Source organism: Dasypus novemcinctus, chromosome 30, assembly GCF_030445035.2.
Source record: "Dasypus novemcinctus isolate mDasNov1 chromosome 30, mDasNov1.1.hap2, whole genome shotgun sequence".
Taxonomy (NCBI): domain Eukaryota; kingdom Metazoa; phylum Chordata; class Mammalia; order Cingulata; family Dasypodidae; genus Dasypus; species Dasypus novemcinctus.
This window is the reverse complement of record NC_080702.1, coordinates 30,844,514-30,862,505: the sequence shown is the minus strand read 5'-3', so window position 1 is coordinate 30,862,505 and position 17,992 is coordinate 30,844,514. Positions and strand designations below refer to the sequence as shown.

General features: G+C 35.4%; 1 pseudogene; it reads left to right on the top strand.

The window, feature by feature from the left end:
• The first annotated feature begins 1,424 nt into the window (after window positions 1-1,424).
• LOC139437878 (olfactory receptor 7A10-like) lies at window positions 1,425-2,335 on the top strand (annotated as a pseudogene).
• The last annotated feature ends 15,657 nt before the right edge of the window (window positions 2,336-17,992 follow it).

Here is a 17,992-nt window from a genome sequence, read left to right as displayed (position 1 = left end):
TAACACTGATCAAGTTATTTACTATTATTCAAGAATTTGCTTTTCAGTTTGTGCCTTTACTATGCATCCATCCATATATTTGGATTATAATTAAATTTCCACATCAAAAACATTTCATTCAAAATTCTAATCTTAAACATAAACAATAATTTTTGAAAGCATAATCAAACATTTTACAATAATGCTATCATTTTAATTTATATATTTCATTTGAAAGAATGATCTTACAAACAGCGTTTTTTCCCCTGTTTTTCCAGAATAAATGTCCCTCTGTCTAAAAGTTTAAATTGTAATAAAAAAGACAGATTGAAAAAATTCATGTTTTTCATTTTTTTCATCAGACATTGATAGAAAAAGAGCCATTTGATGTTGGAGTACCACCTTCCTTCCCAGTTACAGTCTCGACAGACACAGAGGCAGATGAGAGCTTCTTTTTGTGTGCTTACTTGGGAAGTGTATATATTCTTAGCTTAGGATTCTGTTCAGATATTTTGAACATTTTTTTAATTCTTCATTTGCTTTCTTATTTTGGGGTGTTAAGGCTTCTTTGTATATTTGGATGTAAATCATTACCTGACGTGTTTTGTAAATATTTTTCCCAAATCTGTAGATTTTCTTTTCAATCCCTTATGAATATCTTGCAAAGAGCAGAAGTTTTACATTTGAACAAAAACAACTTATAAATTTTATTTTCTCATCGATCATGTTTTGGGTGCTTTATCCAAACACTCATTTCCACACCATGGGACCCTAAACATTCTCTATGTTTATTCTAGAAGTTTTACCATTCATTTTAATTTTAAGTGGTTATGATTCACTTCGATTTAATATTTATGAAATTTTTACAACTTGTGCTTAAGTTCCTTTTTGTTTGGCATGAGTATATCCTATCGTTTTAGTACCATTTGTTGAGAAGACCATACTGTCTACATCAAATTGCCCTTGTCTTCTGTGAAACATTCACGAAACACATTCGTATGGGTGTTTTATTCTATCTAATTCTTTAATTAATTAATGTGTTTAATTAATGTGTTTCTACATTAAGTGTTGCAATTAAGTCATATGGTTCTTACAACTTTGTTCTTATTCTTCACTGCTTTTTTCTCAAGGTACAAAAAGACTGGTCATTCGGTTTGTTTCTGAAAATAAAGTCTGAGAGAATTTGTAGGGGAAAATATTGCTTGGGCATAGTTTTTTCCGTTATGGACAAGTATAGTTAGTCAACAAAATTTTCAAGGAGAAGCAGGGGCATTTGATTTCCCTGACATTCTTAAATAAGGAAATTAAATCTTTATAAACTCTATAAAAATATAATCTTAATTGGCTTACAAAACAAATCATTACATTTATTAAAATTTTATAATTTCTGTTTGTGGCTAAATTTGCATTATTCTGATATCTCTTCCAGGAATTCCATCATCTACATGGAAACAGAAAACCAAACATATGTCTTAGAATTTGTACTTCTGTGGCTGTCAGAAGATACAGGAGTGCAGCCCCTCCTCTTTGGACTGTTCCTGTTGATGTACCTGGTCACCTTCACAGGGAACCTGCTCATCATCCTGGCCATCATCTCAGACTCCCACCTCCACACACCCATGTACTTCTTCCTCTCTAACCTGTCTTTTACAGATATCTGTTTCACCTCCACCACTGTCCCAAAGATGCTGTTGAACATCCAGACAGAAAGAAAAATCATAACTTTTGAAAGCTGCCTCAGCCAGATATTTTGTACATACTTGTTGGACAAATAGATAACGCCCTCTTGACTGTGATGGCCTATGACCGCTTCGTGGCCATCTGCCACCCCCTGCACTATATGGTCATCATGAACCCCCGGCTCTGTGGCCTCCTGCTACTGGCATCCTGGTTATCGAGTATTTTGTTTTCCCTTTTACAATGTTTAATGGTTTTGCGGTTGTCTTTTTGTACAAAGTTGGAAATCCCCCACTTTTTCTGTGAACTTAATCAGGTAATCCGACTTGTTTGTTCTGACACCTTTCTAAATGACTTAGTGATATATTTTGCATCTGGACTTCTGGGATTTATTCCACTCACTGGGATCCTTTTCTCTTACTATAAGATTATATCCTCCATTTTGAGAATGTCAACAACTGAGGGCAAGCAAAAAGCATTTTCTACTTGTGGGTCTCACCTCCCAGTAGTGACCTTGTTTTATGGTACATGTCTTGGAGTGTATCTTAGCTCTACTGCTTCCCACAACTCAAGGACAAATGCAATAGCCTCAGTGATGTACATGGTGGTTATTCCTATGCTGAACCCCTTTATCTACAGTCTTAGAAATAAGGACATGAAGCAGGCCTTTAAAAACTGAGAAACATTCTCTCTATAAAAGAATTCTTTTCCCAAATTTAGAAAATTGCTCATGATTAATAGAGGCCAAAAACTGGGAGATATAAATATAAAATCTTTGTAACTGAATAGAGAGATAATCTGTTATTTGACTCATATCAGAACTCTAATTCTGTAATTTTTTTATGAAGAATACCTGTTTCTTTTTTATTATTATACATCATGTGATCTTTCTTATTTTATTCCCTGGAATCAGTATTGAAGTCAGAAACAACTGCCTAGATTTTCAGTAGTGAAAGTTTCCATACATGTAATTATATATATATATATATATATATATTTATAGCAGGTGTTGGAAGGATGAAGGTGTACTGCAGTCAGTGCCAGATGAAAGAAATTCCTGGTGTTTATGGTTTTGGTGAAAAATAAACTCTTTTATAAAAGGCTGTGTATCACCTAACAGGGTTTTTATTCATTGGCTCCAAAAAAAGGTCATAGCCTGAATTGGAGAAATCATCTGATTGGTTTACAATAATCCACAGTACATCTCTGATATGCCCTTCGTCCTGCACATTCCAAATCATAAGTTAAGTAAGATTGTAATCAACAACACTATCTTTGATCTTTCAAACACTGATGATCTCAATAATTACTGTTATTCTCCCAGTGATCTATGGTTACCCCTTAAAACTTATTTTCCTAATAAAGAATATTTTCTGGAAATTTCTCTAAGCATGTCCTATAATAGTAGTTCATATTTACAGATCATAAAAGCAAGGTGCATGTTTTCCCCATTTCCTACAATACCTTTTTCAACTATTAAACCCAGATATTAGGAGATAACTTCAGGTTTTTATGTAGACCTACAAATATGGGATTACACAAAAAAATTTTTAAAGAGGAAAATTTTTTAAGCACGTTTCATTAGCAAGTATTAGAGAGTGTTTCAAATCTCTTATATCTTCCTTGAATTGATGTAACACCTAGATCTTTTCTGACTTTCCCATTCCTGCAGCTATTATTTTTCTCTCTCAAAAAAAAAAATGCGTTCCTTGTTTTGTCAGTAAATTTTCAGTCTTCTCCGGGACCTGAATATGTGTGGAAACAATAATGATTTACTCTAAATTAGTATATAAATTTGCTCTCGTGGAAAACTAAACATATTCCTTAAGAATCTATTGTTTGTTATTGATGAAATTAAAGTTCATTTTAGATGTTTTTTTAAATGGGAAACCTTGAAGTGATGCCTTAAAATATGGCATTCATCTAAAGAAACTTCCATAAATTGAGTGAGAGATAAATGCCAGGTTACAAAGATAAACACTAGTTTATTTCCTGGAGAAGTGGGAGGCTTGATTGCTGCCAGTACAGCATTAATTTTATATGGTATAGATGGAGAAGAAGACTCATTGTGAGCGAGCTCTGTTCTGTTCAGTTGTATTATGTTGTGTGAGTAGAATAATTATTTACTAGGATTGTACCATGAGAAATTTAGAGAAGATGAACACTGTTAATTAAAGATTAACAGTCCAGAGTGGGGGAAGTGAGAATAAACACCCTTAGTTCCAAGGAACATCATTTAAACTAAGACACAGTAGAACCAGGAACAGAAATGTACCTCTTATAATCCACCAAAATAATGTAGCCAGTGTGTAAGTGAGTACATTTCAAACATAGGAGCAGTGATTCCTTCCTCCACTGCAAAGAGCTGAGTTTCCAATAGAAGCACATTCTAGAGTGAAGGTATTGACTAAGGAGGCCTTGGACTTCACCTCCTAGTTTCTTTCCCAAATGCCACTCCTCTGATTTCTCATCACTTCCAGATCACCCTTCTCACAAGAATTAGAAGCACCCACATATTAATAGCTCTGAAATACATCATCCTAAGTGTGGTTCATTGTGCTTCATCTCCTGGAGTTTCCAGAATGAAGATATTTTGTATTTATTCACTATCCAAGGAGGAAACCACCAGGAGAACAAAAAATCACTAGAATGAATCACCGAAGTTCTGTTTTACTGTGGGAAGAAAATACCGTGGGAGGGAATGTGTCACTGGTAACAGCAGAAATATACAAAAGTGTCAGATGTAGGAAAGTCCACCAATATAAACTTGGTTATTTTCCAATTTCTGTTTCAGATTGCAAGGACTTTCATTTCCATTGCAGCTAAATTTCTTCTAGTTCAACTACAGAGAAATCTTAAATTTTCTTCATTGTATATTTCAGTTTTAGAAGTTCTATTTATTTCATTATTGAAATAGTTTTTTGCCATTTTATATATGTGCAATACGCTTTAATTTTCTAAAACTCATTAAAAAGTGTTGTATCATATTCTGTGCCTGCATAATTTCAAACTCTGATACACTTAAGTCTTTTTTCCACTATCTACTCTTCAGACTCTCAGTCATGGTAACTTGTTTTCTTAGTGTTTATCTATTTTTAAATTGCATTCTGTTAATTTGTCGCATCTATTCTTGAATGAATTCTTGGAGTTCTTGGTGGAAAAGGGTGAATTTACATTTGAAATTATTTTCTCTTAGGAAGTCAGAATCATATAATGTTAATTTTTCCACCTACAACTTTTAAGGATATAAAGGTGCTGTGATTTCAAAGTGCACACTGATTCATCATCCAGAGGGCTTTCCAACCATGTAGTACCACTGTTATTGCAAGCGGTTATCTTGATATCCGTAATGAATTAGCATGTATAATATTGTTACCCTTTTAAATGATGCTATTATTCCAAGGATATAGCTTTACACAGGAATCTCTTACCAGAGTTTCAACTTATGAGAATTTTGGACTTCTCTTTCCCATGAAACCTATTCACTAATACAGAATCTGAAGTTCTTCACTGAGGACCATCTCTGCCAAATTGACAGCTGTCATTTGAACTCTACTACCCATCATTGTCCATTTTATTATTTATTTTGTGGCTAAATTAATTTATTTTCTTAGGTAAGTTTAGGGATGAATTTAAAAGATCCAGGGATACTTATAGATGTGAAGCCTCATATTTTAAAACATCACAAATCAGTAGCCTACCTACAGATTTGCGGGAACTAAAAATGAAGGGCCAACTGAAATAAAATATAGCAGAAAGATGGAAATATTAAACATTTACATGGAAAGAAATGAAATAGGGAAAAACATTTGAGAGAACCAGTGAAATTCATATTTGGAAAAGTTCAATAAAATAGCCAAGGTTTATTTAGATTGAGAAAGAAAAAAAATGAATGGAAGGAAATCACTAAAATACAAAATTAAATAGGGGACCTTGCTAGAAATTGCTGATATTAAAGAGATTATGAGTGAATACTATGGTAAATTGTCTGCCAATGTCTAGATAACCTGGAAGAAATGGACCAATTCTTAGAAACACACAATTTACCTAAGTTAACTAAAAACAAATAGAGCCCAACCAGAAGGTAACAAGTAAAGAGACTCAATTAGTCATCAAAAAAAATCCCCCAAAATACAAGTGTATGATCAGACAGTTTCTGTAATGAAATTTGAAATATTCAAAGAAGAAATAATTATACTACTCAAAATCTTCTAAGTTACAGTCAGGTTATCTCTTCCAAACTCATTCTATGATATTAAAATTATTTTGATACCAAAGTTACATAAAGAAATAAGGAAAGAAAACCAAGGTCCAATTCCTTAAAAAAATATAGATCCTGCAGCTGTAGGCACTCTTGCCTCCATGGTGTGGTGGTTGACATTCTTTACCTCCCTGTTAGCTGGCCAGGCTTGAGTACAAAGATCATATGTGAGTTCAACTCCATCACACTAAGGAACACAAACTCCAAATTAGGTCCAACTGGCATGGCACTGAAATCCATCTGCCATGACCATAGGATCTGTGGGTCTCTGTATTCCTCAGAAGAAACAATACCTTGGCTTGTATCTACTTTGGCAGTCTCTGGGACCCTGCTGAGGTGTGTGTAAGCACAACCCCTCTGATGATCTCCCAACTCTTTTTTGGAGACTCATAGCCATATAACCTCATATGTCCTATCCATTTCCCACTTTTATTCAACGTCAAAAAGCAGTTTTTAACACATGATCCTACATGTAGGCTGAGATATTCTGCTGGTCTGAGCTGATCCTTTTATTCGAGGTCTTTTTCTAGTTACATAATCAGCTGGTGGTTGGTAAAAATCACTCGGCACCAGGGAGGATCATTCCTGGAAGCCATGTCCCATGCTGGAGGGGAAGGTAATGCATTTACAGGCTGAGTTTGGCTTAGAGAGTGGCCAAGGATGCCTATACCTGCAGGCAGGCTGCATCCATCATCCATGTGGATCTAATCCCCCTCTTGATATAGAGTCGGAGTGGACATAACCATTCCAGGGTCTACAGAATGGAGGAATAGAGTATGGATTAGAATGGACTAACTGATATTCTACTATGGAACTATCGTGATTAGTAATGGAAGAAAATGCAGCATTGATATGGAGAAAGAGGGCACGGTAGCTGCTGAGGGTAGGTAGAGGGAAGAAGAGATATGATGTGGGGGCATTTTCAGGACTTGGAGTTGTCCTAGGTGGTACTGCAGGGACAGTTGCTGGACATTGTATGTCCTGCCATGGCCCACTGGGTGGACTGGGGGAAACTGTAAACTATAATGGAAACCATTATCCACTGGTGTAACAGTGCTCAAAAATGTATTCACCAAATACAATGACTGTCACATGGTGATGAAAGAGGTTGTTGATATGGAAGGAGTGGGATGAGGGAGGTGCAGTGTACATGGGGACCCCATATTAAAGTAACACTGAAAAAATAAAGAGAAAAAATATATAGATCCAAATCACTGATCAAAAACTGTGTCATCAAATATGACTAAATATTTAAAGAAGTATCTACGTCCTAGTGAGATTTATCTCAGTATGTAAGTGTGTTCAGCATAAGAAAATCAATGTAATACACCACATTAAAACAACAAAGAGAAAAAAAAATCACATCGAAATTTCAATTCATCCAGAAACTATGAAAGACAAATTCCTACACTGTTTCATGATAAAACCACTCAGAAAATTTAGAATAGAGTAACTTCCTCCTCATGGTAAATATCATAGATGTAACAACACAGGTAAGTTTATCCTCAATAAAAGGAATGAAAACCATCCTCTTACGTTCTGGAATTAGACAAGGATGGCGTCTTTCTCTCTTGCTATTCTATAATGTATTGGAAGTTAGGAAATTGGTCCATAAAATTAAATAAATGCATCCAAATTAGAAAGTAAGAACTAAAACAGTTTTTAGTAATGTTATGTTCCTTTATAGAGAACAAGAGAAAACATCCATAAGAAAATTCTACAGCTCATATGTTAATACAACCAAATAAGAAATATGAGATTTTATTTTTTGAGGTATGTAGAACCAGGAATTGAACCCAGGACCTCCTTTGTGGGAAGTCAGTGCTCAACCACTGAGCCACATCAGATTTCCTGCCTTGTTTTTTATATTTCTTTTATTTGCTTGATTTTTTTCAGGAGGCACTGGGAACTGAACCTGTGATCTCCCACGTGGGAGGCAGGTGTTCAATCACTTGAGCCACATCCACTCCAATTATGAAATTAATATGCAAAAATTTCTTGTATTTTATACAGCTCCAAAAATGTTAAGTATGTATTTTAAAAATGTATACACCATAGCATCTAAAAGAGCAAAACTCCTACGAATAATTTTAACTAAATAGTTGAAGGACTTGCACAATGAAAACTAGAAAATACTGTTGCAAGAAATTAGAGAAGATGTAAGGAAATGGTAAGACATCCTGTGTCTTGGATAGGAAAATTTCCTATTGTTAAGATGCCAGTACTACCCAAAAATTCATAGCTTCATCATTATTCCTATAAAATTCCCAGGAGACTTTTTAAGCAGAAAGACCAATCTTCATTCAGATAAAATTACACTTCACCAGGACTGAGTATACATCGTTAGCGTGATCTATTTATTTCTCTTCTTTTGTTTGGCTTCTTTAAACTGGGAGAAAATTGAGAGCAAGCACATTATGTTAACCTTTCTTCATGCCTAGAACATAGTTTAATGCTTACCTTATAGTGTTCTGAATAAATATTTGTTGAGTGACCAAGAAAACAGTTGTGTGAGTTGAACAGAAATTGCTAACTATGGGGGAGAAAAGAAAAGCAATGAGACAAGAGGAAATTCTGCTTAAAGAGAACAGCTTCATGAATGAGAGCCAACACCAGAAGAGACAGATTAGATACAGAAGATATTTTTGCGTGTCCAGAATCTCTCTCCTGAACCAGCAATAGAGAAATCATTCAGGGGAATCTTGCAATACTAGAGCTCCCTAAAGAGAAGTGACCCCGTCAAATGTTATGAGCTGTGTGCTGTGGTTAACAGCAATACTGTAATGTTCAGGCATCGATGCCAAAGACACATCGCGTTGATAAAGGAAGAGTATGTAAAAAGTGTGCCAAATACATTCTCAGAACGATGGTTGGTGGTAATAATTTGATGACATTCTCTCATAATCAGTGGCAAATGTTCCACCATGGTATAGTGTGTTGGTCAAGGGGCCTTGTCTGGGAACTCTTCACATGTGCATTATTGTTTTCTATGTCCACAACTTCTGTAATAAAAGTATATTTAAAAAAATAATATAGGACATTCTGATATACCTCATGCCCTCGTGCTTTTCCACTCTCCCATATTAATAATAGTTTACATGTGCATGGTATGGTATGTTGGGGGAAAACCACACCAATCGTAAGGTACACACTATCATTAGTACTTAGATTGAGAAAATATTTTTTCATAAATTGTAATAAATGTTTCAAATTTATACAAATTGTAGGTGGTGGGTTGATGTATGAGAATCCTGTGTGATGTTTTGCAGGTTTTTTTTTTTAATATTTATTCATTTATTTATTTCTCTCCCCTCCCCGCCACCCCGGTTGTCTGTTCTCTGTGTCTGTTTACTGTGTCTTGTTTCTTTGTCTGCTTCTGTTGTTGTCAGCAGCACGGGAATCTTTGTTTCTGTTGGGTCATCTTGTTGTTGTTGTTGTGTCAGCTCTCTGTGTGGGTGGAGACATTCTTAGGCAGGCTGCACTTCCTTTCGCGCTGGGTGGCTCTCCTTACGGGGCGCACTCCTTGTGCATGGGGCTCCCCTACGCGCGGGACACCCCTGCGTGGCACGGCACTCCTTGCGCGCATCAGCGCTGCGCATGGGCCAGCTCCGCACGGGTCAAGGAGGCCCGGGATTTGAACCACGGACCTCGCTTGTGGTAGACGGATGCCCTAACCACTGGGCCAAGTCCGCTGCCCTGCAGGTTTGTTTTTTAAGTTCACAAGTTTAAATATACACTTATTGTTTATGTATGTTCATGTATGAATGATATACTTTAATAATTTTTTAAATGTTGCTTTTATAATTGATCATTTGATGGAAGGAATTAAAATTAAATTCATATATTAATATCAATTGCATAAATTGAAATTTGAGGTAAGATTAAAAATAGCATTAGACTTATAGAAGAAAGTGTAGATTAACTCTCTGAGCATAAATTGAGATGAAAGTAAAGCAAAGGGACACATTTGAGCACATAAATGACAGACTTAGGCCCATGAAGACCTGAATGTAAAAAAAATATGAAGAAAATACTCCATAAATGAAAAGGCATGGAGAATCTTCAGAACATATTTTATAGTCATAATTTAACAATGTACATGTAAAAAATGTAAGAAATATACTTAATGTAAAGTATGGACCATAATTAGCTCAATTTTAATATTCTTTAATCAATTATAACATAGGTTCCATAGTAAATTAAAGTGTTACCAATAGGGTGGTATATGGGAATGCTCCATTTCTTAAAGGATATTTCTGTAAGCCTACATCTTTGTGAACTAAAAATGTAAAAAGTTTGTAAAGAATAAAATGTACTAAAATTTTAAAGAATCAAAGGATGTAAACCAATGATTCAGGCAGCAAAACTGTAAATAACTTATAAATGTAAAAATATGCTCAGCTTCATTAACAAACAATGGAAGTGAAATTAAAATATTCAGGCAATCTAATTATTCAATAATTACTTTGACAAGTATATTACAAATCCTCAGAGGTGGCGAAGAAATGGTAAAATGGTAAAAAATGGTAAAAAATGGTAAAAAAATGAAAACTGTTTGCTTTTGGGGTTGCATGAACCAGAGACCAAACAGTCCTTTTTTGGGGAGCATCTGTTCAGAAGTAGGAGTTTATATTGAAACAACTGGACTCTTCGAGGGTTAACAATTACTACTATCATGCTCTACTAGTGTAAAGCAAGATGATGCCTAAGGGAGTGTCCTCACTTTAGACAGGCTTGATTTGAATCCTTCCTCTGCCCCTTCACTATCTTGGTGACTTTTGTGCTAGTTACCTGGTTTCTGAATGTCCTTAGTTCCTCAACTGTAACAAAGGAAAAATGATACTAACCGCATCAAAGTTACCAAAAATTAAATGAGATAATAAGTATAGAAGGCTTAAACGGTGTTAACAATAGGCTGTGTTCTCATTTTTCATCAATGATTTTGAAGAACTTTTCCAGGTGATAGGCTTTCCCTCATTCAATAAATTTGTTTTCATGTCCAGACACAACTGTATATTTACCATTCCAGTCCATTTGCCTTTCAATTCAACAAATAGTACCTCAAAATGAATGTCATACCATCATCATTAGTAGACATTGCAGCTACAAAGATGCATGATATATGTTTTTCAAATAAGGAAATACACAATGGGATAACTAGGAAAATTTAGGGAATTAGATATGACTCAAGTAAAATGACACAGATGAAGAGGGGGAATCTTGGAGTTAATTTCATTCTCATAACTTCAGAATGCATCTTTATAAATGAGTTTCCAAAGAGGTGTACATCTCATCAATTCAGAAGATAAATATAAAATTCATACTCAAACATTTATTTACATACATTTGAATGTACTTTTAAGAAGAAATTCATTTGGAAAACATAATTGATAAGGGTTTAATATCCAGATAAGACATAAAACACTTAGAACTCAACAGAAGACAAATGATGCAATTTAAAAATGGTCAAAGGACTCGAGTAAATATTTTTCCAAAGAAGATAGACAAATGGCCAATATGCACATGAAAGATGCTCAGTATCAGTAGTCATTAGGGATGAAGTACTGAAAAGTGCTAGAAAGTTGATGACTCCTGGGCACACTATGCTAAGTGAAGGAAGCCAGGCACAAGGGTCAGATAGTATATTATTCTTTTTATATGAAGTATTAAGAATCATCAAATCCATGGAGTCAAAATGCAGATTGGTAGTTATCAGGTCTGGGGAGAAGAGAAAGTGGGGAGTGAATGCTTAATGGGTCTAGGAGTTCCTTTCATGAAAAGGATGTTTGGGAGCGTATAAATGAAGTGTTTGAACAAGATTGTGAATGTACTAAATGTCATGGAAGCGTTCATTTTAAAATGGGTACATTTCGGGTGCGTGAATTTCACAATAACATTGCTTGGAAATAAAAAGGAATGAAGATCTGAGACGTTCTCCTGTATGCATAAACCTCAAAGACCTCATGGTGGCTCAAACAATACAGATACAAAGGAGAAATGTTTTATGACTGTTGATGTGAAATGCTTAGAGTAAGCAAACTCATAGAGAAAAAAATAGTAGATTACAGTTTACTAAGAAACTGAGGCATGGAGAATGGAAAATTATTGCTGAAAAGTTTTATATTTGCTCCCAATCCGAGGGGTTGCAGCCACTGCAGCTGCCTGAGAGGAACTGGGGGAGGAGGCACCCACGTGGCTCTGCAGAGATGTCTGAGCCAGGGGAGCACCAGGGCAGCAAGGCAGGGCCTCGAAGGAGGCAGGGCGGTCGCCGGGGCTTTGGCCTCCTTCTGGCCTCCAGGGAATCTGACCAGCGGATAGTGTGGAAGCAGCAGCAGGAGAGGCAGGGGCTGGACCTGTCCCTTAACCTGAACCCAGGACAGCAGGCAACCCAGTTGGATGGAGGAGAGTCAGTGCCCAAGAATGGAAATTCTCTTCACCATGCTTTGGAGACTGTTCAATCACCGGAAACACAAAGTTCAAATCGTTGGGCTGGATAGTGCAGGGAAAACTGCTGTCATTTCCATTTTTCTAGGGATGACGTTGTGCATACATCCCCTACAATAGGAAGTAGAAGAGTGTCTGGTTAATAATACGTGTTTCCTTATGTGGCATATTGGTCGCCAACAATCTCTTCATTTTTCCTGGAATCTGTACTGTACTAACAGTTTGTAATAGTTTTTGTGTACAGTGTAGAGAAAGGATTTCTATATCTAGTGAAGAACTGTATAACATGTTAGAACATGAAGGAATAAGAAAGCAGGTTTGCTGACGTTTGCTAATAAATAAGATGTTAAAGAATGTATGAGTGTAGCAAAAATCTCCGAGGTTTTGAAACTTAATTTTATATCCAGGCACGCTCTGCTCTGAACAGCGAGGCATTGTGCTAAGGATTTGAATGGATGATGTCATAATTAGATGAAGTCTACTGACCTCTTCTCACAGACATTGTGTAAACCAAGGTGTGGACTTTACATGAAACCTGCAAAAATGAGTGGGTTAAATATATTTATAATGAACTAATATAAATTTTTCTATAATTTATATTAAAGAAACTAAGACCATTTATTTGAAAACAGAGATGAAGTCTCAACTTTCGATTTGCTTTCTCCTTAATTTCTTTCAAATTAAGGTCTTAAATCTGTGACTGACATTTTTCTCATATTGTACCCTCTCAAGACATTGATTATTTAGCCTGTGGTAAGTATGATGAGGGGGCGACATTGTTCACATGGAGAGATTTATCAGCAGGGTAAATCTATCATTCCCTAGCTGAATGTTGTGTTTTTGTTCTACGTTAAAATACAAATCAGCACAGATATTTAGTTTCCAATCTTTTAAAGTTTAAATATTAGGAAAATTATTTTGCCTAAGATTGTGTATGTATTGAATATATATGTCAAATTCAAATTAATGGCTTTTATTTATGTTCTATAGAAAAGTGATTAGTAACACATGAATTAGTAATATTCATAGCTGTAACTGTATAAGATGAGTGCATTGGTGATAAGTGTCATTTTGTACTTTTCCCCTTAGGCTCACTGTATTGTAATTACCAACTCCCAAGTCATTAAACTGCTTTTAAAAAAAAGGCAGAGAAAGAGGTGGGAAGGAAGGAGGGAGGGTGGAAAGCTAGAAGGATTGATGGAAAAGGAAAAAAGCTTTACATTGTGTTAATATTTTTTGTTTATCAAATCACAGGGAAACGTGTACTATAACTATAATATGTGCCAGATTTTTGGTTTAAGTATTACTAATGGGTAGAATTACACAAGAAATATCAGTTCATTGCTTGTATAGGACCATATGCCATCTATATTACTGAATAAATGGTTAATCCAAAAATCATTAAGCCATTAAATGTGATTAAAATGATCATGTATTTTTCAACATTAATTGAAAACTATTGCATGAAACATGGCATTTCAGAGAAGTAACAGAATTATGTGTGGGCACTTAAAATAAATATGAGATGAAAAGTAAAACATAATTTCCAAGCCATTACAATACTTTATTATTTTAGAAAATGTGGTGGTTTCTTCAACCACATGAATATACTGTTTGGCAATTAGAAGATGCAAAAGCCTTTTGAATACTTTTTAGAATTTGGTGTGAAAATTGATTGATGAGATGGTTCTTTCACTAAGTAGTACCTAGGCCCATCATACCTCTAATTTATTTAGGGTGTTCGATTTTTTGGTGTCTGAAAGTTGAAGGTATTTCTGTTATAACTGCAAAGAAACTTTTCATAAATGTGTTAAAACATATTCTGTATACCCTTATTTCCATATATTTTTGGCCTGAAAATCTGAAGGCTAATTCAAACTGACATGTTTTAGACAATTCAAAAAAAGAAAACTTACTTTTAATAGCAGCCCTTTGGATTTCCTGAAGATTTTAGAGAGAAATGATAGAACATACATTAACAGTGGCAAAATTTTGGAAGTTCTTTTCAATTAAATATAATATAGCCTCACAAAAAACTTTCAGATATTCTGTTTGAGGTGATATAAACTTTAGGTAATTTATCTTGTTGACAGTGCAAAATTGTGATTGAATTTTTACCAGTAAACTATAAAATGCAAATTTTTGAGCTGTATCTATGTTTCTATAATAAAAAAATTAAATATACACATATCAGTTTTCTGTCTTTACTGAAATGAATTATACTTGATCTATTAATTAAATTATTTGAGCATCCTTAACGTATATGGGGGAAATTAATTGAGACATTCATATAAGTTATATGGTATCTAAAAGTCTCTTAATATAGTTCTCATAATCAGCAATCTTTTTACAGATGAAGGACTACTTTACAGGTCTTCACTTGTGTTACAAACATAATATTCTTAACTGATTTGGAATAGCATTGTCAATTAAAGGATTTTAGTGTCAAATGAACATAGATATTTACTTTCTTGAAGAGAATAGCAATTTTCTGAGAGTAACTTTTAGGATGGACTGTATCCACACTACATGTCAGTGCTTTGGAAAGTCAAGCGATGCCGGGCACGAGTCCCTCAGTGTTAATTTTGATCATTTTAAAGTCAATGGTTGAGGAAAATTGCTGCCAGTTTAGAAGTGTGGAAAAGAGGAAAGTTCTTGGAAGAGAATAAAACCTGAATTCCCCTGACTCATAACCTAGTGTTTGGAGAACAGAGAATTAATAAGAAAAACATTCTCTCTGTCCAGTTCAGTTTCCCACAGGGAAATGATTATTCAAGGTTGGATCAACAAGAAAAACAGATGCCTAATGAACAAATCTAGAGAAGCTGTAAATATCTCCTCTGCTGTACTCAATTATCTTATGTACAGTCAGGCTGGATGGCATACGGATATTTCTTTGCAGTCCCAAGTCTGGTTTGGGGACTAATGCCTGACTCTCTTCTGCTGTCTCTATAGGGATACAGCCTCAATCTCCTTAACCAACCCCCCAGGCAGGAATTTGGACTTCTGCAGTAAGACCTTACCGACTCCATCCAGGTGAGTCAGAAAGCCCAGTAGATCATGCAGCAAAGAGCCAAGGTGGATGGAAGTTGAGAGCTTTGACTTGAGCTCATCTGGGATCTATTCCAGCCTGACCCAGAGCTGAGCGATCATTGTATTAGTTCTCATGCCTGCTAAGTTAGTGAATGATTTTTTTCACATTAAAAATAATTGACTATTTGAGTCAGTAATGCAGGGCACATTACAGATTACTAAGAAATGGGAATGGAAGACAAATTAGAAGAGGGAAGAGGAGGGATAAAGAAGTTCCAGTAAAAGGGAAATATCTGCAGGTAAGTGGGAATAAGGGAATGGGCTAGTAGCAGTGGCAGAATGTGCAGAGAATTGAGGCTATGCTTTTTTTTTTTCTTCATTTAAGATGAGGTGTATTTAAGCAAATGTCTATTCATAGGAGATGTCTAATAAAGTGGAGGTAGATACTTCTTTTCAATAGCATTTCATGAGGTATATATTCTCACATTGGATTCTCATGTAAAATAGTATTTTTATATAATGGGTGAAATGTATGTATTACAACTAATGTACATTTATTAAAGATCAGCTCTTTATTGCAAAATTATTCACAAATCTCACAGCAGCACACCCGTTAATGTATTGCAAAGCACTCCTCAGGACCAGAGGCCCACTGACTAGAATAGATTATTTCATAAAAGCACAATTTAAAAATAATGTGGGCTCCTGCCCACGCAGGGACCTGAAGCAATTATGGCTCTGTCCAAGCCGAGTTTGTTGCTTTGCCTAAATGCTGCTGTTGTGGGCTGGAGAAAATGACCCATTATCTGGTTTAAGAGGCTCTGGTTTTCTGGTCACAGCCTTCCCCTATGGGGATGGAGAAGCTGTGTGGCAGCCTCCTCCTACAACACCTCTGCAAGTACTTTTATAGGGGAAGTTACATATGTTGTCCCTTGGTCACTTACATTCCCCATTTCAAATTAGTTGTGCAACTCTGTACCTTTGTACATTAGGGTATATGTCCTTATTTTTAAAGTAAACATTCAAACAAACATCTGCAGGTTGTTTCTCCTCAAATTTGCTCTTTGCCATTTAGTTCTTCTATGTCTTTATAGACATATTTAAAGGAAAGTGTGAATGTGTATCATCATAACAAACAATATTTACCCCATTGTTTTTCAAGCTATGAAAATTTTGCTTCCATCAAGTTAGTAGATCAATTTTTATGTGTAATTTCACCTGTCTTTCTCATCCATTTTCCTCATTGTGCCTTTTGGGCTTTTGAGGTTAGATCTACTTCTGAAATTGCATCACCTTCTGCCATCATTTGGAAAGCATTTTATTTTCCATTTGACCACAATTTGCTTTATACGTTACACACCATAAAGCAGTTTTCAGTCTACTCTTCCTGGGAAGGAACCAATGGAACTGAAATAAGGCTGTTGAATAGAGTCTGAGAGATGCAGAAAGATGTGACATTAGAGAGTCAGAAGAAAAATGCACCTCATGTCATCAGTGATAGGCAAATCCTTCCTAACAAGATGGAGTTATGCTGAGGTTTTCATGCACATTGATTAAGTCTGATAAGAGTTTTCAGAGGATAGATGCCAATAGTGCCCACAATACAGGTGAAAGTTTTAAAGTTCAATTATTAGCAACTAATATAAAGTGCATCTAAGATTCAAAATAAGGCATATCTGATTCTAAACTTTGCACTTAATATAATTTTAAAAACACATCAAATGCTTCATATAAAAATTCCCAACATTTTTCTACTACTTATATGTTTTCAATTATGAAATATTTGTTTATTCCCATAATTCATTTTCCTGTTGAATTGATCATTCTATTAATTGTCTTGTCATTGTAAAAAGACATCACTGCCTTTGTCTTTTGGATGAATTTTTTTTGCTCTTTTTTTAGTTTTTCTGGGCTTCAAGAGGGTATAACGAGACTTGGAATGCCAGCAAAACCAAGGAACGGTTCCTTCATCGAAATTTCTCATGTGGTGCTTGAGATATTATCTTTCCTTTTACTTGACATACATTTAATTCCTTCCTCTCTTTTTACTCTGTGCATTTATCTGTTTCTTTAAATAAAGGGAAGAAAGTGATCATAGCAAAAGGTAGCACCATGTTTAACATGCACAATAGGCTTGTCAGCTGGAATTTCAGAGCATCTTTTCTAAAAATGTGGAGAATCGAAAAACTGATGTTGTCAGCATGGATTGTATTTACTCCTGGTTGATCAATGTGGCTGAGTGTGAGAAAAGCATGATGTTAGCTCAGCCCAATGATGCTAAAGTGTGCATCATGCGTGTGGGTGTGATGTGTGTATTTGATGGGGTGTGACCATTCCTCAGAGTAGGGATATCTGAGCTCATATATAATACACAGTCTGGGGGATATTCTACAAAACCCGATAGGACTAGTTCCATCACATTTGGTGGGACAGCATTGCAACCAAATTAATGAAGTGTGAGAGGTTCACCATATGGATAAAGGATTCCATGAATTTAAAGATTCAGCAGCAAAAAGGCTGACTTGTTCTTAAATCTCCTCTGAATTCACCTCTCTTCTCTATCCTCTTAATCATTTCCCTGCCACACAGACCTCCTAT